This window comes from Dipodomys merriami, unplaced genomic scaffold (genome assembly GCF_024711535.1).
Source record: "Dipodomys merriami isolate MVZ:Mamm:240054 unplaced genomic scaffold, mDipMer1.0.p SCAF_32, whole genome shotgun sequence".
Lineage (NCBI taxonomy): Eukaryota > Metazoa > Chordata > Mammalia > Rodentia > Heteromyidae > Dipodomys > Dipodomys merriami.
The window spans coordinates 6,731,608-6,758,792 of NW_027204715.1; the positions used below are offsets into that span (position 1 = coordinate 6,731,608).

Consider the following 27,185-nt stretch of genomic DNA (forward strand, 5'->3'; position numbering starts at 1 on the left):
GGCGTGGAGGGGTCTGGAGCACGTGCTGGGGGGCCGGGAAGCAGAGGAAGGGGTTCAGACCCCACCTGCCTTCCCGGCCGCACTGGAGGTCCGCTGATTTTGTGCCCCAGGACCTTGGTGCTGGCTCACTACACATCTTCGATTCGCGTTTCCATGGATCTGAGTCAGAAGTGTCGCCTTACACAGGCAGCTGGGGGAGAGCAGTTGACTGACTTATTTTTAGGAAAAGAAGGAAGCAATGGCGGCTCTGCTCCCTTCGTCCCCACGCTGCCAGGGAGCTGTGGGGAAGGGGGCAGGCGCCCCGCGGCCCCGGCTGCTCACGGACGGCCGTCCGCGTGGATGAACCGTGAGCCCAGAGCGGTGCGCAGACGCCCAGCGGGCCGGGAGCGGGGACGCGCAGCGGGCCGGGAGCGGGGACGCGCAGCGGGCCGGGAGCGGGGACGCCCAGCGGGCCGGGAGCGGGGACGCGCAGCGGGCCGGGAGCGGGGACGCGCAGCGGGCCGGGAGCGGGGACGCGCAGCGGGCCGGGAGCGGGGACGCGCAGCGGGCCGGGAGCGCGGACGCGCAGCGGGCCGGGAGCGGGGACGCGCAGCGGGCCGGGAGCGCGCAGCGGGCCGGGAGCGGGGACGCGCAGCGGGCCGGGAGCGCGCAGCGGGCCGGGAGCGGGGACGCGCAGCGGGCCGGGAGCGCGCAGCGGGCCGGGAGCGCGCAGCGGGCCGGGAGCGGGGACGCGCAGCGGGCCGGGAGCGGGGACGCGCTCAGCGGGCCGGGAGCGGGGACGCGCAGCGGGCCGGGAGCGCGCAGCGGGCCGGGAGCGCGCAGCGGGCCGGGAGCGCGGACGCGCAGCGGGCCGGGAGCGGGGACGCGCAGCGGGCCGGGAGCGGGGACGCGCAGCGGGCCGGGAGCGCGCAGCGGGCCGGGAGCGGGGACGCGCAGAGGCGGTCTTGGTGCTGGGGAGCTAGGTCACTTGCCCCAGCCGGATGACTCGGTGCGTCTGTCCCGGGGTCTCCACAGATGCTCTCGAGTCAGCCCCAGCCTGGCTCGTCAGGACGGAAGAAGGATTTCTGGTGTGTTTTCCCATTGAAGAGGCGTTTCCCCATACTTGAAAAGTGGAGGACATAAATATGGCCAGCCTGGGCTTCTCTCTTCTGGCAATTTCTAGCAAGGGCTCAGGGCAGGCATAGGACTTGCGTTCTGGTCTTGGGTTGCCTTGAGTCCTGCACCGATGCCCGTCAGCTGCTGATGGTGCTCCTTTCTGTGGTACTGTGTACCGGGAGCTTGCTACCACCATCTGCCGCTGCTGGCGTTGCTGTTTGCGGTGGTGCTGTGTACCAGGAACTCGCTACTCCTTCTCTCCCGAATCTCCCTTGAGTTCTAAATCCGAGAGGAATGGAAATAAAATGAGACGGCATAATACATTTCTGACAACAAAACTCAAGATCCCACAGCCCAAGTGTGTAAGTTCCTCTGGTGTTCTGAGTTCGAGTTCTGCCCGTGTTCCGAGAGCAGGAATGTTCTGTCCCACGAGAAGCACACTGGGCATACAAACCTTCTTCCTCATCTCAGACAGTGTGCCTTGCTCATCAAGGATTGCTGTGGGCAGGACTTTCGGGACCAAGGCTGGGTTTGGAGTATCTGTGTATACATGATGAGAAACCCTGGGGCTAGGCCCGTCCATGCTGCCCGGGCGCTGCGCAGCCGGGGAGGAGCTGTCTGTCGGCAGCACACCTTTGGTCTGGCCTCCATGTCATGTCAGCTCACACAGTTCCAGGTTTGGGGGCGTTTCTGATGTCAGATTGGGGGTATCACCGTGTGCAGCACATGTTGAAGCAGATCTAGTTGTTTATGGCTTTCCAGCATAATCAAAGCCGGGGCTCTCTGAAGGGTTCCTCAGCAACTTCATTGAACTGAAAATCCACAGCATGCCAGGTTACCCACTTTTTTAAGTTGGGAGAGGCTGCCACTTCTGGGATAACCTGGTGACCGAATAAAGCCTTGTGCGGTGGCCAGCTCACAAGCACAGCGGCAGTACTGCCTCAAAGGAGGGCCAAGGGAAACGCACATTATTTGTAAAGGTTTCGGGGTCAGTTTAAGACAATTCTGTTCATCCAGGGAAGGGAGACACTAATTGGGGCGGGCAGCATTTGTGACGGATGAGTTCAGGTACAGTGCACAGAGCGAGGCAAGTGTTGAAGCAGACTGAGGAGTCCGTAGAGGTATGGAGAGCTGAGAAATGGGTTACGACTTGGGCAGGGCTGGCTGAATAGTTCATCATTTGGATAAATACATTTTCATGAAATTCCTGAAACAAATGCTAACATCACCTCTTGCTAGGCAAGAATTCTCTGGAAGAGAAAACTTGTTACTTTGAACAGCCAAAACAGGAAAAAAATCTCTCGCTCGTAAAGTTACATTAATAGTTGGGTCCTGGTGGTTCACAGCTGAACCGTAGCTATGCTGAGATACTGAGGATCCGAGGGAATGAGAGCAATCCAGCCTGTGTGAAGGTCACACCACGGTGTGTATGGCTTTACATGAAGATTTCTTCTAAGCAATGGAAAAGTAAATGAATAGTCAAGCCAATGGACATAGGAAAGGCAGGCAAAATGGCAACATGAATGGATGGAAATTGGAAAAAATTACACAATTACCTTGTTAAGGCAACAGACAGGCCTTCATTCTGTCTGGCTGCAGGAAATACAGACACAGAAGACTTTAAGACAGGGCCTTTAAATGTGGTCAGAAGGAGAACGGATAGCTGGAAGGTTCGGAGCTTTTGAAGGAGGGGAGCTGGCGAGAGAGAGGCAGAGTTCAAGGTCACACAAGGACACTGGGTAGTCTGGGGTGGCAGAGGGGAGGCGGGCTTCTGTGGAAAGTGTGGTTTATAAGCCCCTGCTCCCACTTCTTGATGAGTTTTGTATTTCTTTAATTCTCAGCACACAGTGCATGCATGTATGTAAGCCTATGTATTTTTTTTTTTAATTTCCAAATACAACAAAAGAGAATCCAGGCATTCTAGGTGCTGTATCTCCCGACATGGAAAACAGCCAAGGTAAGTGCTGTAGAATGAAGAACCGGACGATCCGAGGGCTGGTGGCAGGTTGTGTGGAGTTCAAGAGTGTGGGAAAGGGGCTGAATTATATTCCTATCATCCCTATCTTCACCTCCCCGCCCCCATTTCTTTTCAGTGGTCTTAAGAGCTGAAAGACTGTTAAAAGGGAATGAGGGGAGGAGCTGACAAAGTGGAGGACCCAAAGTGGAGGACCAATAATCAGGCACAGGAAAAACAACCCTGGCATGTGGACATTTCTAACCAATGATTCTCCCCGCACCCAGGCCTTTGGTTGTGGGCACAGAGAGCGTGTGATGCGGCCCCAGACTCTGCTTTTCTGTTTTCCTTGCAGGAGGGCTTCCGTTCCAACAGCAGCGGCCACCCCTCAAAACCTTCTGTTCACAAAGTACTCACTTGGCTCCTGTCAACACCTGTCAGACCCAGAACATCCGGTCCTAAAAAGCAGAGCAGGAGACGCCTCCTGTTCCTGCCTGGCCCCCTGCGGGGAGGAGATTCTGTGGCTGTTGTACATGAAAGGCCCATCTTTGGAGCAGCAATTTCAGCTTGGATTGGTAGTTATCTGCCTTTCCCCTCAGAGGCTGGTGTTTTTATTTGTGGGAGCATGGGGCTCCTCTCAGCTCTGGCACCCCTCATGTATGGGCTGCAAACCCAGGGTGTGTAGCTCGTTTTCCCGCCCCCACCGAGTTGATTTGCCCCACTATTGCATTGTTGAGGTGCAGAGCGAGGGGGGAGAAGAGCTCATTTGCTTTGTAGCTGCTGTCTCAGTTCCTCTCTCTTGGTCTGAAGAGAGCCTTCTATCGTCACATTTTCAGACGAGTGCTTTCCATCGAGCTGATTCTTGAATGCTTTTAAATGGAGAGAGAGAGAGAGAGAGAGAGAGAGAGAGAGAGAGAGAGAGAGAGAGAGAGAGAGAGAGAGAGAGAGAGAGAGAGAGAGAGAGCAGAAAACAGGCCACTGTTGGGGCGATTTGCAAGTCCTCCGAAATTAGTGTTTTTCTGCTTCGCAGGCATGGTGACTGACAGCCCAGAGCCCAGCTCGGCCTCCAGGGCTGGTGCTCTTCACAACGACTTCAGTGGGGGTTTTTTCTTTTCATTCTTCGCTTAAATGTCACTTGCCACTGAATGAAAAGCATTAATTTTTTTCGTGGCTAATAGTTTTGCATGCCTACTGCATAGCTGTTGAGTTTATGGGTTGCAAACAATAGTTCGTCTCTCGCTTTGTCTTGGTCTCTCTCTGTTTCTGTCTGTCTCTCTTTGTTTTTCTGTCTCTCTTTCCTCTGTCTCTCTCCTGTCTGTCAGTCCCTTCTTTCTGTCTTCCCTCTCCCTAGTCTCTCTGCATGTTAATTTCCCATGGTTTTACCCCTCCCTGATATCTGGCTCCTTCTGATCAGAGCTGAGAAACCACCCAGTGCAAAGTCTGAGAAAATTCTCGCCCATGGAGTCTGGCAGCTGCTGGGAGTCAGGCACTGCACAGGACTGCTAAGTCTTTGCACGGCCCCCTCTGCCCCTCACTGTGGCTGGCTGAGAAGGCACCGGGCTCAGGCCACTGTGGTGCATTTTCCACTCTGTAGGACAGACCTGGACTTCCAGGCCTTTGTTGTGGGTTCTTTCCTGCGCTTTCTTGGCTATGCGACTGGAAGCCTGTTCTTAGGCCAGAGATGGGTGTACGGAAGAACACGTCAGCGGGAGGAAGCCGAAGGAGTGGAGGTGCAGAACATGAGGCTCAGGTTTGTGACAGTGTTGTCATTGTTGCCACAAATACATAGGTTCAAGGAGGGAAGGTTTAACTTTGCTCAGTGTTTCATAGGTTCCAGTCATTGTTGGCTGGCTCTCTTGCTTTGGGGCTAGGGTGAGCAGAATGTTATGGCGACGGGACTGTTGGACATAGAGGCTCTTCACATCAAGGCGACCAAAAAGCAGATGGTAGGAGCACAGAGTGGGAAGGGCGTTCCCAAGCACACGCCCACAACAACTTGCTTCCCCCAATGCTGGCCTTCCAAAGAGACACCACTGCCCAGTCCTACATTGAAATCCTGAGTCCTTCAATCGATGGCAGAGCCCTGCTGAGCCATTCACTTCCTCAAAGAAGCCCCCACCTCCCACACGCCTGCGCCAGGGACGGGCACATCCCGTCTGTAAGAGGTCTTGACACTTGGGCTGGTTCCTCTTCTGTCTGCACAGAAGGATTTCTGGGGAAGGGACGGACAGTCACGTTTCTTTGTCCCTTGTGTTTTAGTGAGAGGACAGCCACCTCAAATGATGCAAACAGATACAAAATGACAGACTTTGTGAGTCTTCACCACTCTGAGAGCTTTAGAGAGCTGGCAACAGATACTCAGGAAAGATGGTCTGAAAGGCCTAATTTGGCAAAAGGGTCCTTGGTTCTGTAATTACTAAAATAACACACTTCCTGTGCATATTGCCCTTTCCCTAGGGGCATAGGACAGGCAGCGATTTTCTCAAGGCTTTTGTTTTGTTTTCTTCTCACTTTCAAAAAAATATTTTCTGGGAACTTAACATGGGCCAGCCACATTGCATTAGGATCTAGGATGTTCTGTTTATTCATTTAAAAAACTCCATTGCTGTGATGATGATGATGATTGCTGTTGTTGTTGTTTTTATATACCTAGTAACATATTATTTCACTTGGAGGAAGACTAAGGCTTTGACAGGTCAAGTAACTCTTTTAACATTGTGCCAAGAGAAACAGAGATCTGAAGTTCGATGTCCTGTCTGGGTAAATTCTGTATTCAACTATTATCTGATAATCTGCCGTTTATCAGGAGGGCATCCTGACTTAGCACTTTGGATACATACATTCTAACAACAATATTAGTAGGTGATTTAGTCCCAAACTGAGGCTTAGAGAGTAATAGAGACTTTGCTATAATTGGGTGAGTGTGTCAGCGCCTTTGTGGTGATGGGGGTGGCACTAGACTTTGAGTCTGTCTGATTTTCTAAGCACATGTCAGTATTGGAAGGGAATTCTTGCCACACCTCTCTGGCTTTTCACTTAAGGTTTTTTTTTAAAAACAGTTGCTATGCATGTTATGTTTAATCCATGAAGTAGGGTGTTCTTCTCATTCCAAACAATAGAAATTTAAGATTCAGAGCTGCAAAGATTTTTTTTTTAAAACCAGGGTCATTTGCTAGTATAATGGATAGGATTTTAGAATCCAAGTGTGTCCAGTGCTACATATTGCTTTGTATAACCCTCCAGTGTTCATTGAGAATGCTTCCCTCTGTGTAGAAATTCCCACAGGCTTTCTGGGAGGAAGAGCTGGTCCGGCAGCCTGGCTGCTGCCCTAGGCACTCCCAAGCCCTGCTCAGAGACTACCTTCGCCTCTCTCTGATAGCTGTTCTATGGTGCTCATGTTTAATGGACTACGCAGTGGTGTTTTTAAAACTCCAATAAATTTAGTTTAAAGATGTAAGTGGTTTTTATTAGCAAGCCATGAATCTGTAGCATCTCATCTAAAAATAGACAGGTATTCAGCTGCACATGGAGACATGGTAGGGTTTTATTCGGTAGCTTGAGCAGCAACAAGACAAGAGTGTAATACAAAAAATAAACTGGCAAATACCAGTTTATTTTCCTTATAACATAAAAGCAGAGAGAGCTTCTTATTGTATCCTCTGTAACGGGCCTTTGGCTCTCATCATTCTCTGGGTTTCTCAGAAAGTCCAATCGACAACTTTGTGTAGGTTGGATGATGTCAAATTATAACGTAAGTGCATCCATTTCGGTGTGAGCTACTCAGGCCTCGTGCAGAAGCTCAGTTCAAATAATGGCTTTGCTGTAACTTTTCTTCAACCATGAGTAAAATAATCAAATTTAAAATTGTAGCAGTTTACTTGTGGGAAAATGTTTATTACATAATGTTGAGTTGGAAAAGCAGATGACGGAAAGTTCCTAATAAACATTCAGATGATGAATTTACCCAGAATCTGAAATGCAGCACCCAGGACTGGCTCAGGAAGAAGATGGGGTGATAGGTCATTGAAAATCCATTTTCTAAATTGTCTTTAGAATGTTGTTTTTCACCAAATACATTTTTTGGGGGGCGGGGGGAGGTTTGTTACCAAAGTATTATAATATACTAACACTGCATAAATCTTAGTGTCCAGATCTCTGAGTTCTCACAAACTTAACACCCTGTGGGATAAAGAAACAGATGAAGAAATAGATCATTGCCAGGGCCTCCAGATTCCTTCTTGTGACCCTTATCCCATCTTGTCCCGTGTTTTTAAATGCAAAGTTAGAAAAAGCCTGTAATGCGACCTCTCTGAGGACAGAAGGGACGACACTGATCTACACGATGCATAAGAGATGGGTTGTCAGTCAGACCCGCAAGGCTTGGGTGTTCTTGCGGTTGTGTATCCATTGGTCATCCTGAGTCTGGAAGTAACAGAGATAATTGAGGCCATTCCAGTTTTACCTTTAATGTTTATAGATGGGCTAGGTGAGCTGTCCCTCCCTTTATCTACTCAGGAAACACTCAATGAGAAGATAAGACAAGCCAAGGCCTCAAGAGAAATCAGCTTGCCAACATCTTGACCTGGCCGTTCAACTTCCCAGACTGTGAGTAAACAAATCTGTTATTTATTTATCTATCTGCTTTGTTATAGCAGTCACATCTGACTAATACAGGAGCCAAACATATTTCATTGTGCTTTCTAGGAGACCATATTGTTGATCTTTGTTTTGTTTTTGCTTTTACCAAGTACAGATGATGATGCCAATCCAGGGATACTATTAATTTTCGTGTTATAATTCTTTTATCCTACCTCTTCAGAAATTGAAAAAGAGTAGGCTTTAGTTTTCAACAGAAGCTTTGCCAATGCCACAGTATGGTCGTTTATTCTAGTGGTGTCAGGCAGAGAGACTTGTATAGACTTGTAATTTGGACATTGGGTTATTTTTTTTCTTAATTGAATAATTGATTCATTGATCTTGAGCAAAACTCATAACTAAACTAGACAATTCAAAATTGTTTTAGAATGACAAATGCATTTCTGTCTCAGCACTTGAAAAGAGCCTACTTTATTGGAATGCTGCAAGATCTAAACTCATTATTGGTTATGTGATTTAGGAGGGCTGGGAAGGTGGCTCAGTGGTAGAGTGCTTGCCTTGCATTCATGAGGCCCTGGGTTCAATTCCTCAGCACCACATAAGCAGAAAAAGCCGGAAGTGGAGCTATGACTCTAGTGGTAGAACGCTATCCTTGAGCTGAAGAGCCAAGAGACAGTGCCCAGGCCAGAGTTCAGGCTCCACAACCGACAAAAAAAATAAATAAAGATTTGGGAAAGAGGGCACTCTGAATTTCAGAGTTCTTTTCTCCCTCTCCCTCCCCCTCTGTGTCTCTGCCTCTGTTTGTCTATGTGTCCGTCTGTCTGTCTGTCTGTCTGTCTGTCTGCTCTCTCTCTCTCTCTCTCTCTCTCTCTCTCTCTCTCTCTCTCTCTCTCTCTCTCTCTCTCTGCTGGAGCTTGACCCAGAGCCTCATACAAGGCCTCTGAAATTCACTTTCCTTAGCTATGAAATGACACATATCTTACAAGGTTGGCATCAATGATGCCTGTAGAATGTTGGAGAGAGAAACTGTCAGCGCAGGACCCAGGCTGAAGAACCAGCAGTCATCTTGGTGGAGGCGTTTTCCCATCCTTGAAATGCATCTGATCTGCCTGTACACATTGGCACGGAGCTAGAAAAGCAAAACACAGGTGTTGGCTGGAAAAACTTCTGGTGAAATTTCCATGAGGTCTTTGGCCAGACTTAAGAACCAGAGACCAAGAACTCAGCTATTCATGCACCCAGTAGTAAAAGCAAGGCTGACAGGAGGCAGAAGAGGCAGGCTTCAAACGCCGTACGCCACGGCAACATTTCCAGAAAAGATGTGGGCATTTTGATAGGACTGCATCTGTGCTGACTTTATCTGCTCCAGAAACGAAGGCAGCTTGTACAGGGAGCTTCTAAGGCGGGTCAAGGGAAGAGTGGCCAGCCATCCCTGCGTGTGGATTCTCCGTGAGACCCCAGACCTCTTCTCTGATGTCCTTTCACTGACTCCCGTCTGGGCTCCTGTCCTGCCACCTCTTGCTGCATCATCTGCTTCATACAAGCATCATCCTTCGAACAAATGTGCTCTGGGCTGCAGTTGCCAGCCCCAGCCACACAGTGGATTTCCCGGGAGCTCAATGAAATGGCAGTACCTTTCCCTGGGCCACAGGTCTCCCCCAGGAGACCCTGTGCCTGAGGTCTGGAAGGTGGGCTGGGACCCCGTATTTCCACCAATACTCCTAGTCAGGTCTGGGATCCACAGGCCTAGGTAGCTAGAAGATAATGAGCTCTGATGAGGTCAAGCAGCCCCAGAGATGCCTTCACTGACTCCTCCAACCTTCCCATTGAGGGGCCCCTGGGAAGTGGGGTCACTCGGAGATGTCAGCTTCTCAGCGTCAGCTTTCTCGTGCCATGTTGTTGGAAGGGTTTGCTTGTGGAGTTTAGATGGAGACCCCGTGGAGACCCCGTGGCCTCGCAGGGAACCTGATGTGTGTGGGATCAGATTCGAGGTTAGTAACATTTTAAATGATTCATTTTGGGTGACTATGGGAGATCGGAGACATTCTTTAAAGAATAACTTGGGGAAAGCCTAATCATCATCATCATCATTGCCACCACCACCACCACCACCACCATCGTCCCGACCCTCTTCCTCCTCAAACAACTTTGCGTCTGTTATTGAACTGTGTGTTCTGAGCAAGTTAACTCATGAAGGAGGGAGTGAAACATGCTCTGGCAAAGGCAGGCTGTCTTCTGCACCCTGGCTCATCTCCTGGCTTCACACTCGCCTTTACTAGACACCAACTACTTTAATTGGTGTCTTTTCTTGCCAGTGCCTGTGGCATGCCTTAGTTTCCCCATCAATGCAAACCTTAGAAACATCTGGAGCATCCCAGAGAGTGAGAATTCAAGCTCTATCTTCCAGCTTCCTCCTGGCATCTCGTAACAGCCCAGATGTGACCATCAACAAAGTGACAGAGAACAGGACAGAGCAGGTGTTTTCAGACTACTTCCTGTCACAAAATGAGTACTTGCAAAGAGGTCTCTGAGGGTTGTCTGTCTGACAGGCGGAGGTGGGAATCCTGCTCCCTCTCTGATTTATGTTTTCAGGAGGCTGATGTAGTTTTATTTCTTGTAACATGATGACACTCTCCCTCCTTAACTGGATGTTTCATACTTCCCACACACTCTCTCCTTACTTATTTATTTCAGCCCCAAAGAACACCATGTTCCCTGCTCTGTCTTGTTTGTATTGGAGGAAAAGCCTCCTGCTGTTGGACAGAGGTGGCTAATAATAAATTTTGGATAACAAGCACAGAACTCAAACCCAAGGCTCCCTTGGGGAAATAGAATGGATGGCAGAAATAATGCCATCTTGGGGAGATGCGAGAGAGATATCTCAACTAGCCCAGCTATAAACATTAAAAAATAAAATTAAAAGAGATACTCAGTAAGCTCCTCAGCTCAAGAAGTAAAAAAAAAAAAAGAAAAGAAAAAGAAAAAGAAAGAAAGAGAAACTATCTGTAATTCCTAGCTGCTAGCTTGGCTCCAAAGACCGGCATCTTCCCTTTCATCCAGTTCAGCGTCCTTCCCAAACGTCACCCTCCTGACCCCAGCAGTCATGATGTGTGGGGTCTCAGGTCTCTTATCCCAGGTCAGCCAGGGCTGTGACATCAGCAGGAAGGGTCTACCCCAAGTTCTTGTGGGTCAGTGATGCAGGTCAGTTCCCAAGGCTCATCCTGGAAATTCATGCTGAGAATTCTCAAATAAGTAGGATGATTTGATCTTTCAGCTGAGATGTTGTGATCGTTTGTCCTCAAAAAGCAGTGTGAGGATTAATCCCCAGTGCAGCCTCGTTGGAAGCCATGTGGGGTCTAATGAAAGATGGTAGGGAATGGGGGCAAGGTGTATGTGTGAAGTGATTGTCACAGAGAGGGTTCTCCATAGAGAGAATGCCGTCCAGGGGAATGAGAGAGAGACATTTTCTACTCTCTTTCCCTCCACCACCACACCTCATAGCAAGAAACCCTTACCAGATGCTGTCACTTGGATTTTGTACTTCCCAGCCTCAGTACTATCAGAAAGCTAATTTTTTGTCTTTATAAATTACTCAATGTATGACAGCATGTTGTAGTAGCACGGATCAGACTAAGAGATATCTAGTATCGAGTTGGCTGTTAGTACAGTCTGCTTGCCCAGTTTCAAAGTTTGGGAGTATAATTTATTAACGGTTAGGAGTTCTATAATCTCTTTGGGCCCTGCTATGGTTTGGCTATGAAATACCCCCCCTCACCCCACAAAGGGCTCAGGCATGTCAAATCTTGCTTCCCAGTAGAAGCAGTGTTCAGAGGTGGGGCTTTGGGGAAGAGGTCCGATCATGGAGGTTCTGACTTCATGAATAAATCAATCCACGGATGGACTATAGGGAGACAATGGAAATGTTTGGAAGTGAGGGCTGGTGATGAAAAGGGTCGCTGACCATCTACCTCTGAAGGATGATCTGTTCCCTGACCCTTCCTCTCCATCTCTCTTTGCTGACTGTCAGGCATGGGGTGGCTGCTTTGGTGTTTCCTCTGCTTCCTGGCCACCATGAGTTGAGCCGCTCTGTTCTCTGATATTCATGGTGTTCCGCTTCATCTCGGTTACACAACAACGAAGTGAGTGAGCTGCACTGAAACCTCTGAAGTTGTGAATCAAAACCTTTTTTCCTCCCTTTCAGTGTTTCTCTCCGGTATTTGTCATAGCAACAAAAAGTCAGACCAACACAGCACCTCAATTTGCTCATCGACTCTACAGATGTGTGGAGAGGCTTACTGGCAGTCAGAGCTTATAAGTATCTTAGTTTTAAGCACAGATACCTGATTATATTGGGTATTTCAGACTCTGCATCTTGTTTTACTAGGAAGTATCATGATTGGATAGGAAGGAGGGTTTAGCCCAGATCCACTCTGCCCCAGAGTTCTGTGTGATCCAGTGGGTTTCCAGTCTTTTAGACCTCACATTGTTGACCTGTGAACTGGCAGACAAGGATGGTGGGCTCGTGTATGGATTCCCTCGGGTTGCCGTGAAGATAACGTTAGATGCTAAATGCTCACAGCTCAAAGCAGATGTTTGTGAGTTATAATTTTTCTGTTCTCAATCTCTGATTCATCTTTTTTCCTTCCTGCCAAGTGAATTACATCTAATTTTGTTATTCAGATATCAGACTGGATTGCTGAAGCCCAGACACTGAGCTATTAGTTCTTTGCGCTCACCATGACCCAGTCTACCAAACTCCATGTTCTTGGGATTGTTAGGAATCTCTCATGCTTATTATTCAATCTCATTTTACATGGACATGTTTGACTTTGCATTTCTGAGGAGGCAGTTGTCAAATAGCAAATGTGTGATACTGTGTCAGGTGGTGAACATGGGCGTGGGGGAGGGAGGAGTTTCTTGCTTTGTGGCCATATTGTCTCCTCTTTTGCTCTGTTCTGGAAACATCATGTGTTCCAAGGACTGGTTTAGCTCACTGCTGGGTCTCTAGTGCCCAGCAGGCACCCAGACACAATAGCTATTGTGTAGCTATTGAATGAATAGATGACTCCCAGCTCAGTGACATAATTGAAAGTCAGGGGCAAAGCTTGCATCAACAAAGTTTTAAGGAAGAGAAAACAAGACTTATGGCTTTAGTTGGGAGCACTGGACAGCGGTCACCTTACATGTTTGTGAGAAGTGGGGGACACAAGAAGGTTTAGAAACTTTGGTCCTGCTCATGTAGAGCTGAATATTGGGATGACAAGAAAACACAAGACTTAAAATCAGAGCTCCATGTACAAATCAGAACTCCATCTTGGCACTGGTTAAGAGGCAAAGAAGATAGAAGAGGAAGGGGCAGATTGGACAAAGGCAGACTAGGGAGGATATGTCAGTGGGATGGATTCCTGTCCTTGAAGAATGCATGGAATCAACGGGAACAAGGAGCCAAGCATCCTGGAAGGGAGAACATGGAGAGCCTTTGGCCTGTCTGAGCAGATCATGCCACTTGATGGACGCAAGCCTCACTCTGAGGAGTGAACAAAGGGGGAGGTGTGACTGGAGGGCAGCTCAGAGAGAGTCTGCACAGGCTGGCAGAGTTGTCTGGGCCGTGGTCAGTGTGGTTGTATGAATGTCTCAAAAATGCAAAAATAAAAAGCAACAGAACAAAACCCAAAACTCTGGACACTATTCCAGCCATCAGCCAGCACCTCTAGGATTCTGTAGCCAGATTTGGGATGCACACGGGACAGATAGACATGCCATGTTTCAGAAAGACTAAGAGAGGATTAATTTGTAGAGGAGCCTGGAGACTGGTTGGGAGAATGTTGGGGGAACTCTAGTACGTAGGAATTGGCTGGAACCACATATACAGCAGTAGGACTAGCAGTAGAACTAACATTCACAAGACAGAGTGAAGAAGACTTAACTTGGAGCAGCCAACGGGTGAGACCAGACAGAGGAGGGAGAGGAAGCCACAATGTTGTTGTTCACAATGGAACAAGTACCAGGAATGATGGAACCGTTTACAGGAAGTATAAAATCCAGGCAGGAGATGACTTCTCCAGCGAGGAGATGATGTTGGTCAGGGAGACAATGCATTTCTGATAATGGTGGATGTTTCCATGGAGTTGAATTTGTGGGGTTGGGGTGTAGGGGACAGTCAGGCCCGGAGATTTGAGGGGGCCCTCCTGGAGATGAGGGTTGGGTAGGATGCTGCCAGAAGAGCAGGTGGCCAAGCCAAACAAAGTACAGCAGAGCCAGAGGTCAGATTGTGCCCAGAATTTACTGGACACTCAGCCTGCTCAGGAAGGAAAGCATCTGAAGTTGCCAGTGTAGCCCAGTGTGCACTGTGTGTGCATGGTGCAGACAGCGTGTGGATTTATTTAGAGGCAGGTCGGTGTAGTTCATCTGGCCAGGATTTCATCCCCCGGCTGGCGTCCACATTCTGCCTTTCCTCTCCCATTCATCAGCGAATTCTCTCCAGGATCTGTGTCTTGGGCTTGTGTGTTCAAAATACATCTTTTTCCCTCCCTTCAGCAAAATAGGGCAGGGTTGACAAGAAATCCTGATAATTACTCCCTGAACAATAAATCACTCCCCGGCAGAGCCGTGTTACCGCCGCGTGGGGCTCCTGTCCCTCGGAAGGGGAATCCTTCGAAGACAAATGTGGCCCGGGCTGTGAGTACAGCTCCCAGACTCCCAGGCAGGGCTGTTTCCAGCTGGCACCCACTGCCCGGCTGGCAGCAGCTTTTGGGAACAGCCACCACGAGATAGCTGGAGACACAGAGTAGGAATCTGCTCCGTGCTCTGCTGCCATTTATCCTTGGGAGACATGGAGGAAAGGAGGTGTTTTCATCTTCCTCCCTCTCCTCTCCTTTATCCATCCATCCATCCATCCATCCATCCATCCATCCGTCTGTCCATCCATTCACTTTATCCACCCATTCATTTGTTCACCAGCTTCAGGCAGACATTTGGCTGACACAAGACTGTGTAGGTTACCAGTGTTCCCAGGCAGAATGTACTCTGCCACTGTCCTGTTGAATTGGATGAGGATGAATGGTCGCTCTGCCAGTCAAATTTAATGCAGTGAAAAGTTTCTGCTATTCTCGAAGCATAGTGGAGACACTAGAAATACACAAATAAATGCCCTGGTGCCTGACCTCAAGGGCTCTATAAACTAGGGTGGAAGGTATTGCTACTTAAAGGAAAAAAAAACAAAACAAACTCCTGCCCTTAGTATGCTGGAACAGATGAAGTACTAGAGTGGACTGTGGGAAGGTTTTCTAGAGCAGGGCTTAGTGAGAGAGGCTGGGAGGGGGTCACAGAGTTGTGAAGGGACTGGGCCTTTGTGAAAGGGTTTGGGTCTCAGTGTAGCCTGAGCTGTGCAGGAGAGATGCACACAGCTCATGGCAGGAGGCACACAGCATGCAGCACACGGCACATGAGTTTCAATGGATTCTTGCAGTTCCCCTGCTAAAATTCTTGTGTTTTTCTTTCCTGTGGGTCATACAGCTTGACTTCTGGGCTTTGAGCTTTTTGTTGGCTTTCTTGCTTGTGGCTGGTGCCTACCACTTAAGCCATGCCTCCAGTTCCAGCTTTTTAGTAGTTGATAGGAGATGAGAATCTCTTGGGCTTTTCTGCCTTGTTTGGCTTTGGACCTTGATCCTCTGATCTCAGCCTCCAGAGTAGATGGGATTACAGGGTTGAGCCACTGGTGCTGGTTCTTGCTAAAGTTCTTACGCTGCAGAGGCATGGGATCTTATCTGCAATTTAGCAAGACTTTCTGAGCTTGTGGGTGAAAAATATGTTAGAAGAGTTCCTCAAAGATAGACCATTAGAAAACACTATTTGTCCACTCATTCCTTCAAGAAATACTTTGAGCTTGATACCTGTAATGCTAATGACTTAGGAAGCTGCAATCCATAAGATCACAGCTTGAAACCAGCCCAAACAGAAACATCCAAGAGACCCATTATCCAAAATAACCAATGAAAAGCAGGACCAGAGGCATGGCTCAAATGGCAGAGCACCAGCTAAGTGGGCAAGCAAACAACCACAAAGCCCTGAAATCAAATCCTATAAACAAGCCAAGCCAAACCAAACAAATGAAGAAAAACATTGAAGTTGTGCCTAGTGGCAAGGCTAGGTGCTGGGGATACAGTACTGACTCACACAGCTTGCACTTTAATGAGAGAACTGAGAATTGGGTTTAAATAAATAGCTATCAAGGTCAACATACATTCATAAACAGCTAGGAATGGAATTCCACTTGTGCAACAAACCTGAGTGGAAGGAGGCTTTCCATTTTAACAAGCAAGAAGGTCAAGGCCTCTTTAAGGAGTTGGCATTTCTTCTGAGACTTACTTTGGCTACTGTGCAGAGAGCCCGTGGGCACGGGCCGTCTCACGGGAAGCTGGCTCCTCGGCTAGGGAGAGGCAGTGACATTGGAAGCGTGGAAGACAGCTACTGGAGATGTCTCTTTGGAGAGAGCATTGGCAGAGCTGCCAACAAGGCAATGAAACAACTCATTGGAAGGATGCATAGGCTTGGAAAAGAGTCATAGGACTTGAGGGGTGTACGTTGTGGGGGGGGGCATGGAGCTCACAGTGGGCTCTGGTTTTCTGACTCAGCGACTCAGGTAGGCAGAGGCAAGATGAGCCTCAAGTGCAGAAGAGGTGCTGGGGAGTGACTTAGATCTGAGCTGTGTCTGACAGGCCATGGTATGTCCTGGGAGATCTGGCTGCCTTGTGTGTAGACAGGGCTTGATCCAGGAACTGTTGACTGCAGGAACCAACATACAAAAGTGGTGGATGAGTTCATTCAGAATCTTCTTAAGATTTGAGTAAAACCATTGGCAAGTCTAATGTGTGACATGTGACCTAACCCTAAAGCAGTGAACATCATTCTGGCATCAAGCTCCATGACAAGAGACAGAAAGACATGGCAGCGTGTTAGCAACAGGATCTTGACATATTTCTTTGCCCCCAAATGACCCAGCGTTTACAGGTAACCTCAGATCAATGCCATGCTAGTTTTTCACTGGAATCTTATTCATTACCAAGATGTGGTTATCTCTGAGGAATGGGATGAGGGAAAGATTTTACTTTTTGCAGGGCTCTGGTGGCTCACGCCTGTAATCTAGCTACTCAGGAGGCTGAGGATCATGGTTTGCAACCTGCCTGGGCAATAAAGTCTGTGAGACCCTTACCTCTGATTAACCACCAGAAAATCAGAAATGGTGCTCAAAGTGGTAGAGTGCTAGCCTTGAGCACAAAATCTCAGGGACAACACCCAGGCCCTGAGTTCAAGCTCAATGACTGGCCAAAAAAATATTATTTTTTCTTCCTTTTAAAAATTTTTATCATGAAAATACTGTACAGCATAGTTACAATTACATTGGCAAGATAATGAGTACATTTCTTACCAAGCATTGTAGCCTCCTCCTTTGAAAAAAATTATTTTTAAGTGTTTTCTCTGCAGCCTCCCAATATGCCTTATTCTTCCATAACTGTACCATTACAATAAAATTAGGTTCCCCTCATATGTTAAATAAACTCAAAAGCATCTTATCTAGGTGACTAATTTCACATGTTGATTTGGCTACCCCAGAGGCCAGTGAAGTATCATTTCTGGGTGAGGTGTGAGGGTATTTGCAGGTGAGACTTGCATTTACCTTAGTGAATGAGGAAGGGAGGCTGCCCTCATCTGAGGTGGGTGGGCATCCTCTAATCAGAATAATGAGTTCTCTCGATTCTCTGGTGCTGGGAAATCTCCAGCCCTTGATATCATTGTGCCAGGTTCTTTAAGTTTGGAATCTGGAGCCTGAGCTGGAAGCCATCCAAGATTCTCACGTCTTTGGTTCTGAGGTCTGGACTTTGCTTGAGCTATACCACTGCTGAAAACACATGGTGGACAACTTAGCTTCCTGAACCTCATGAGCTAATTCTCCCCTTATTAATCTATCTATCTACCTACCTACCTATCTTCTATCCTCTCTTTTTACTTTATATTTATCATCTGTCTACCTTCATATCTATGATCTATATTTATGTATATATCTAAGTATATCACATCTATATATATCTATCTGTATCTATATATCTATCTATGTATGAGTATTTATGTGTCTGTCTCTATATATGTATGCATCTATCTTCCTCTCTGCTCTCTCAGTCTCTATCAAATGATGACCAGTAATGAGATCCCATCTGTGCCAACCTCCCCCCCCCAACATGGATGCATATTTATGGCATCTTTGCAAATAACACGTCACTGCAGTTAGCATGTATTTAAGTGAACCGTGAAAAGGTCCATGACGGTGTACATGTGCAGTGAAACCAGGAGAACATTCCAGGCCCTTCTTCTGTGGTGACTCATCTCTCTGTGGTGACTCAGGGCACCTTGGCCATCAGACTCACCTTCTGGTTCTGCTCAGAATTGCTGCTGGCTTTCCGGAGTCAAGGAATTGTTCTGAGGATCTCATTTCTTCAACTAACCAGAGGGGAATATGAAAAGATGGTGTCTGATTACAAAATTACTTTGTTATGGCTCAAACTCAGTAACATTCCCATGGAAAGACAAAATGTGCTAATGAGATTTAACAACAACATAAAAAGAGAAACCAGGATAAAAGAATGGTTTGCAGAACGGAGGTGAGGTGCGGGTTGGTTTGGAATGAGGAAGGGGGGTGCAGGTGTGAGCAGCCCCGGGTTCCACCCAAGCTGCGAGTCTCAGACGTGACTGCTCGTGGCTGAGTTCAATTGCACATTTTATTCTTAAACAAAGAAAAATGGTTAAAGAAGCTCAGGGTAAGGAAAAGGCATTAATTCCCACAAAAGCAGCCTTTTCTCTTTGGAACTTCACGGTGTTTTGTGGCATCTTGCTGGTGTGGGTGGAACATTCAGTGAATTACACAGACAAAAGAAAAAAAGAAACAACCAGGCAACTGGGTGCCTAGTGCCTTCGTGAATGTGATCTTCAGCCGTCCGATTTGTCAGGCCTTAGATGTATGTTAATAAAGTAGCAAACCTCTGCTATCGGTGAGACATTTCTCTGAGAAACAAGAGGAGCGAGAGAAATAAATCAATGCAAGATATTTCCTTCATTCACTAGAGAGATAAATTCTCTGAAAATGACTTTTAGACATTTCTAAAACTATGTCAAATGAAGTGGGCTGCTTAGGAATTGAAGCAGACAAATTTAAAAGACCAAGAAAGGGGTAAACTTAGCGTCTTTTTATTTCGGATTTAAACATAGGAGTTAAAGACTGACTCTTGAAAGATGGAATGTTGAATGAGGTCAACTATGAAGGGAAACCACTGATTGTTTCTACTCACCCTGAATTAGTGCCATCTTGCAAGGCTCTGAAGTCACAAAAGCTTGAGTAGGCACTGAGCTGGCTCAGTAACTCCTAGTCTAGGCCTCACGATCATGGTTTTGGCAGCCTGGGAAGTTCATGTCCATCCAGGAGTCTGGCAGCTTCCTGTCTACCAAGAAAGCTGGCAGATACTGCAGATTCACATTTGTTCCTAGAAGAGGTCTCTTGGGGCCACATGAACTTCCTCCACTATAATCCCTTTAGCCCTTATTTTGCATGGCTGCAGGAAAATCTATCCCATTGGCCAAGGTTGGAGAAAGCTTCAGGGATTGGGGGGCGGGGGGGGGGACGGGGATGATTCCCAGTCTCTTTTTAGTTATGAGCTAGCCGGCTACCACCAGGCTCAAGACCACACTCAGTCGGCCGTGTGCATGGTCTGGTCTGTGCTGCGGCTCCTGCAGCGTGAGGGCTCCCTCTGCTCGCTGCCATGTCCCCCTCTCCCTCGGTGTCACATGGGGCATGAGGCTGCAGTCCTCCGCTGTGCTGCCCGGAGCCTCCTCTGGAGCCCCTTCTGTAGTTCTTTAGAGAACGTTGAAGCTGAGGCCCCGGAGGTCATGGACACGGCTTGACTTTGACAGGAGATCATGTTGTCTTTCTCTTGCTAGCACGTGGCCTCCCTCCCCACTGCCACCAGCCCTGCTATCGCTGCCGCTGTCCCCCTCCCCCTCCCCAGCGTGGCCACTCACACTGACCCGTCAAGGCAGCCCCTCGCCTAGCTCAAGATGTTCTTTGATTCTTCCACCAGAAGTTGCAAAAGCAGGTTGTCCTCCACCTTTTCAGTTTGCCCACTTGACCTCCAAAGACAAGAGAGAGGAGAGAGAGAGAGAGAGAGAGAGAGAGAGAGAGGCAGAGGCAGAGGCAGAGACAGAGAGACAGACAGAGACAGAGACAGAGAGAAACAGGAAAACAGACAGACACAGATACAAACAGGCTGGGAGACAGACACAGACAGACACAGACACAGACAGACAATCAGATACAGACAGAGAGACAGACACAGAGACAGAGAGAGACAGAAAGACAGCCACAGAAAGACAGAGAGAGGGAGCTGATGTTCTGAATCGGAGTGGAATCTCTCGCCTGCTCTTGGAAGGCGTCGCGACATGTGTTTAGAGAATTAGGGGAGATGCCAGCACAGAGCGCGTGGCAGTTCAGGCTGTTCCCGTGTTGTCTGCCTCACGAGCCAAGATGCCAATTGCTGCCTCTCTCAGAGCATATTGTGGCATTCCATTTCTGGCAAGAATCTCTCCAGCGTCCTGTAGCATAGCCAAACTGTCATGCATCACCTTGGGGCTTTACCACACAGAACAGCACAGCTCATCGCCGTTTTCTGTAACGGGGTATGGTATCCGGGTATTTAGCCTATGTTTACTGGTTCCAGAGTCATTCATGCATGTACTTATTCATCCATTCAAGACATGCTTCTTGTGACTCTACTAGGACTAGACCGAGAGGTAAGGAAGGTGACAGTGAACTTGCGACATGGGTTGTTTCTTCTAGAAGCTTGCAACCTCCAGGGTCAAGTTCATGATTGAAACACTTGAAACTATTTCTTCTTCTAGCCTCACTGGGTTTGGGGGAGGCTTTAGGGAAATGTTTTATATCTTTAGGGTCTCAGTTTCCTCATGGGAAAATGGAGATTTAAAACGCTGTTCTACCTGTCTCCCTGTGTGCACAGACAAGGCGGGGTTCTGACTGGGCAGCACCAGGAAGCAGAATTGGACACAGTGGTGTCCATGGCGGATTCCAGGACAGTCTCAAGAGTGGCGAACTCCCCAGATATACCCGTCCCAGCATGCTTGCCTGCGCTCCAGGGAGCCGCCCACCTCTGCGGCCTGCACGCTGACCAGGCAGGGGCCTGGCAGACATGCTCAATCCAGCAGGACACAGTGACATGCATCACAGACAGGTTGACAGGTCAGGTAGCCAAGAGTCTTCTGATTGAACAGATGTAAAATCTGTGTTGGTGGTTGGGCACCTACTGCATGCGGAGCTCTGTGTGTCCTGTCCAGAGACAGACAGCAAAGAAGCCCTGGCCTCTCAGAGGCAAATACTTGATGGATAACATGGACTCACACAGGGATGAAGGATGAGTCTGGAAGGTTCTGAGTGACTGAGTGAGACTACCTAAGCCTCAGAAAGGTTTCTAGTGGGCTGAGGTGCAGGAGGCCACACGGATTTGATAAGAAACATCGCCCCATTATATTCTTAAGCATGAAATATATTGACCATGCCTAAATTCAACCTTAAAGGTTGGCTTAGATATTTATTTTATTATGAAGCTATTTAAAAGCTGATGTTAAACTAAGTATAAATTTCTTAGAATGGTAGTACAGCCTATTTGCAAAATGTGCAAACCACGAAACCAGTAATATTCACCAATCATATTCACAGTGTTTTCTATGTAACTCAGACTGGCCTCAAACTTGTGACCCTCAGCCCTAACCTCCCACATGCTGGGATTACAGGTGTGTACCATTATGCCTGACTGTCATTCACTTTTGACTGGGTCTGACTTGATGGATAGGCCTTTTCTTTTAAAAATCTATATTGCCTACAATGGTTCTTTTTTTGTGACGGTCCTAAGCCTTTCCCTGAGGACACCCATCATTGGAGTGACTGTCATCGTGAAAGTCCACCCCAGGGCCAGGAAAGTCACCGAATTCACACCTGAGGCTGCCCCCCAGGAGCTCTGTGGCTGGGGGATGTCACTTCATTTCTCTGTCCTTGACTTTCCTTGCCTGTAAAATGAAAATGAAACTACAGGACTTCCCTCTTAGAATCCAGTATGACTTAAAGGAGGTGTGTATGCATACATCATGTATCTAAAGCACTTAGTAGGGAGCTTAGAACCCAATATAACAGAGCAGTTGTGTGTGTGTGTGTGTTTCCAGTATCGGTTATAATTTTTAAGTGCGTTATTTTTGTTGTTGTTGTTGGTCGTGGGGCTTGAACTCTGTGCTTAGGCACCATCCCTCAGCTCTTCAGCTCAAGGCTAGCACTCTACCACTTGAGCCACAGTGTCACTTCCGGTTTTCTGGTGGTTTATTGGAGATAAGAATCTCTTGGACTTTTCCTGCCTGGGCTGGCTTTGAACCTCGAGTCTCAGATCTTAGCCTCCCGAGTAGCTAGGATTAATAGGCGTGAGTCATCGGCACCTGGAAAAATGCTTCTTTTAATTGTTGTCTCCTTTTAAATCTATGATTTAGTTTGATGATCAAATTAATGTAAAAGTGGTCCCCGGAACTGATAGTGAAATGGCTAATTACTATGCATTGAAGAGCATCATCACCATGCATTTCCCATATACCGTGCCAAGGAACAAGTACGGGGCGGTGGGGAGGGGGTGGGCCTGATTTGTTCCCCAACCTGAGGCTCAAGTAAGGGACCGGTGTCGACACCCCCGTTGAAGGAGCTCAATGCGGTTTGTTTACACTCCTAGGGGCTGGTTGGTGACTCCGTGCACCATCCATTTCTCTACCCAGTGCTGTGGGCCTCACCGTCCATAGAGATAAATGCACAGCATTTGCATGGTGTCTCAGTCTGTTATAACAAGATGCCATAGACCGTGTTGCTTATAAACAATAGAAATTTAGCTTTGTTATTCTGGAGGCTAGGAAGTCCAAGATCAAGGCTAGGGCCCCATCTTGATTTATAAATAGTGTCTTCTAGCAGAAAAGTCAACTGAGCAATCTGGAGTGTGTGTGTGTGTGTGTGTGTGTGTGTGTGTGTGTGTGTGTGTGTGTGTGTGTGTGTGTGTGTGTGTGTGTGTGTGTGTTTTCCAGCATTGGGGTCTGAATTCAAGGACTCTGGTTTTCTTGGCTTGCTCACTCAGGTGGTACCCTACCACTTGAGTCACACCTCCATCCCTAGTTGTTTTGCTAGTCATTTTGGAGACAGAATCTTAAAGACTTTTCTGCTCAAGTTTGCTTCACATTGTGACTCTGTGAACCCTAACCTCACTGCAAGGACTAGAGGTGTGAGCTCCTGGGGCCCAGTTCCAGTGTCTTTTTGAGAAGGGCACTGTCTTTCATGGGGGCTCTGCCTGCCTACAAAAGACCCCAACTCCTTGGAGGCTAGGATTTCAGCACGTGGGTTTTGGGGAGTAGAAACATTCTAGCTGTAGTCCATGGCCTACGAGTTTCTGGTCTTAGGTCATTATTATGACCCAAATCATGACTTTGTAAAAAAGATTCTAACTGTTACAGGAATAAAATATTCCTGTTGAACTCGACGCACATGAAATTCAGGAATTCAAGAAAAAAAGCAAATGACCTTCTTTGGAGCAATTAGTCAAGGCTTTTGAAATCATGGCAAAGAACCCTTTAAGATGCCAAATATACAAATAAACATTTTATAAATGGTATCTTGTCTAATCCTTAGAACTGAGCTATGCCGGGGAACATTTTCATGATACTGAAGTGTAGAAATCAATCTGCTCAGTCATTTAAGCAAATAGAAGAACCACTTTGATGAGTCCCTGGGAAGGACCGGAGGATTGTGAGAATGATCTTGGTTTGAACCTGTGGCCTCTGCCATGCTTGGCATTTACTAACTGGGAGGTGATAAGCATGGTGACCCTACAGCGTGGGTCAGATAAAAGCCACATAGCCCCCAAGTGGGGAGGAAAACCCAGGGAGTGTAATACAATTATGAACACATCCGATATTAATTCAGATCACATGGCAGAAACATATATTGAAAATACAATGAACGTTCAGTTACATGTAGTTAGAGGCTTAGGTATGGCTTTTTTTTTTTTTTGTCAGTCATGGGGCTTGAACTCTGGGCCTGGGTGCTGTCCTTGAGCTCTTCAGCTCAAAGTGAGCGCTCTACCACTTGAGCCCCACAGTGCCACTTCCAGTTTTCTGGTGGTTTATTGGTGATAAGAGTCTCATAGACGTTCCTGCCAGGGCTGGCTTCAAACCAAGATCCTCAGATCTCAGCCTCCTGAGTAGCTAGGATTACAGGCATGAGCCACTGTCACCCGGCATTATTGGCATTTTTTTTGCAACCACTAAAATAGATAAGGATTGTTGATACAGATTGACTGTAGGTAGATACTTATAAGTGATAACAAACTTTAGCTAGTGAATGCTGTGCTAAATCAATTGAAAACCATCTAAGAAGACTTAAAAAATTAAAAGTTGTCCAGGTACTGGCAGTTCATTCCTATAATCCTGGCTACTCAGAAGTCTGAGATCTGAGAATTTCAGTTTAAAGACAGCCCAGGCAGAAAAGTCTGTGAGACTCTTATCTCCAACTAACCACCCAAAAGTCAGAAGTGAAGCTGTGGCTCAAAATGGTAAAGTGCCAGCAAAAAATCAGTACGTAGGCCCTGAGTTCAAACTCCAAGACCAGCATGCATACGTGTGTGTGTGAGTGTGTGTGTGTGTTCATGTGCACAACTGTACATACACACATGCACACACACAAAAGTTAGAAGTTATTTTCTGCTAGGGTACAGAAAGACATTGTTCGGAATTACTTGTAAGCTGACTTTCACCCTGATACTATAACTAAGATATTGGGTTTTTTACTTCTTTGCCTAAAACTTTTCCAACCAATTTTAGTTGACCTCTAGTGTCTGCCTCATAACAGGAACATGTTAACATTAAGAAAGAAATACAGGGGATGGGAAGGTGGCTCAGTGCTTGCCTCACATGCCTGAGGCCCTGAGTTTGATTCCTCAGCACCACATAAGCAGAAAAAGCCAGAAGTGGCACTGTGACCCAAGTGGTAGAGTGCTAGCCTTGAGCTGAAGAGCTGAGGGACAGCGCCCAGACCCAGAGTTCAGGCCCCACGACCGACAAAAAAAAAAAAAAAAAAGGAAGAAAGAAAGGAAGAAAAAAGAAAGAAAGAAAGGAAAGAAAGGAAAGAAGGAAGGAAGGAAGGAAGAGGCATTGTTATAATTGTTCTCTTAAAATCCTGCTGTAAAGGAGACTATTTTCACTTTGTCTTTTATTTCCTGCCCCAGATCTTATTTGTGGTTTGGGCCGCCTGAGAGGGTCTCTCTCACTGAGGACATCTGGCCGGGGTCAGCACTGTTACACGTTGCTGAGAAGGTAAGTTTTTGTTTTTGTATTTGTTTTGGCTATCCTTTCTTTAAGTCTTCATTACAAGCATCCTTCCGCGGTTTGTTTTGTTTGTGTTTTCTGTGAATGAGTGGAACTGTTGGGAGTGGGCCATTTTATCTCTTCAATGAGGCCTGTGGACTCTTCTCTTGTGCCCAGAAATCCTGGATGAGTAACTGGCAACCAAGCAGCTCCTTCCTTGGCCTGCCCTTAGAGCAAGCCTCTTAGCAATCACCCTGAGAACACTCCAGGAGGAGAGGTGACACTACTCCAACCACAGGAGGCCTTGTTCCAGTCCCGACTTCTGCAGACAGCTTCGGAAGACACCACCCTCAAGTAAGCCTGGGTGAACTGTAGCTCAGCTGATGGCCCTGCCGCCATTCTCACTCAGCTGATGGGGAAACACTTCCCCCAGTGACCGCAGAAAGTGTGTAAGAACTTCAATGCCATGTCAGTAACTGAGCCCGTGACTGGTGGAACTAAGATGATTAGCGCAAATTGCAGTGCCATGTTTGCACCTCACACTCTTCCAGTCCCCTGTTCTCATTATGTAACCAGGCGATTTGGTGCACTTTTCAAGTTGGCTAGAGACGCCCTCCTTAGTTTTGCAACACCGAGCCAGGTAAAAGTTTTTCCTTACCTACTTGTGATTGTTGCCACGGGAGACTAGGCCAACCGGGGGACACGAAGAGCAGCTGGTGGCAGCGGTGGTAGCAGTAATGAAGCGTTCCGGAGAGGGCAGTGGGAACAAAGGATGATGGAGATATAGAACATGCACTGGAAGGCAGACAGCCAGACTGGTAGGATATAGGAGTCTGTGAAGAGCTAAAAATGAAGAAATGATGTTGGTCATTACAAGTTTCGGGGAGCTTGGGAAGCCTTGGGATCCTGAACTATAACACTATCTACTGCAATGGTCAAAGTTCTGATTCTCCATTTTCAGGAGCTATAACACTAGCCACTGTTTAGAAGCCATGGGTCTCAACCCACAGTCTTTGGGAACTGTACTGCTAGCTGGTGCTGAGTGTTGCTACCATTAGCTGCTGCTTGGAGCAGCTGATTTCACCAGTTTCCTGGTGCCAAGACACTGGCAGTTAGAGCCCAGAGCAGAAACCTCTAACCTGATCGCCTAGACTTATGACTCTCTGGCTGCTAGGGCCCAGTGCCATGAATATGTCGCTCTCAGACCTTCTGTTAACTCAGCTAGTCCTAAGGACCCAGGACTACCAATACTAGGATGAGCTTCTCCTAGCCTTGGATTTCCATGCAAGTAGAATAGAACGATCCCAGTAAGCACACTGCTAACAGGCTTTCCTTTCTAAATAAGGAGGTACTAGTCACTGTGATTTTTCTATGCCTGGTGGAAAGCGTACTATCTGCAATATTGAAGTTGTCTCAGATAAGAGATTGGCAATTTCTCCCTACCCCACTATCTTTCCCTTGGATAATCACATCAAGAAAGACCAAGAAAAGTGATTTACTTTTATTTGGAAGAGAAATCTGAAATGTAAGAAAAAGAAAATAAAAAAAAAACCCCAACCCACCCTAGTTCCTGCTCATCAAAGCCTCATTGTGCAGGTGGTGGCCGAATATGTCTCAGGCCACACAAGCATCCTCTCCTGTGCAGGGGGAAACATGTAAGATCATCTGATCTTGTCACTACAGTGGCTGAATTTCATTTCTAAAGATGGAAAAAATTAATAAAATGGTTAAGAAAGGGGTCCTTACATATCCTATCTCAAAATTCATGCTTTTCCTCGGAAAATTCTTTCATGTCATCAATAAACTAATAAATCCTGGGCTCTTCCTCCTGCACAGAAATAATGAAGCTCCCCTCTTGTTTCCACATGTCATTTCAACCCTGTTTCCTACAGGGCTGCACACAAATGAGAAAACTGTCCAATTCAATCCACCTCCGGTAGAAGCAATGTTCTCAATACAGCGGCACCAGATAAAGCACAAGTGAGCAGTTTTAAAAAGCAATGCCCAGAGGTGAGGCACCAGCAATATGAGGGTGGTTTCATATAAGAAAACTTGCTAATTTGGTATACTCCTTAATAGGTCAAATAATGAAAAAAATTATATA

At 47.3% G+C, this 27,185-nt stretch overlaps 1 long non-coding RNA gene across 1 annotated transcript; it reads left to right on the forward strand.

Annotated features, from left to right (window-relative positions):
• Positions 1-2,154: 2,154 nt before the first annotated feature.
• LOC138841412 (uncharacterized) lies at positions 2,155-25,678 on the forward strand. Its single transcript, XR_011376419.1, has 4 exons — positions 2,155-2,216; positions 7,565-7,654; positions 25,003-25,090; positions 25,259-25,678. It is a non-coding gene; the product is annotated as an uncharacterized lncRNA (long non-coding RNA).
• The last annotated feature ends 1,507 nt before the right edge of the window (positions 25,679-27,185 follow it).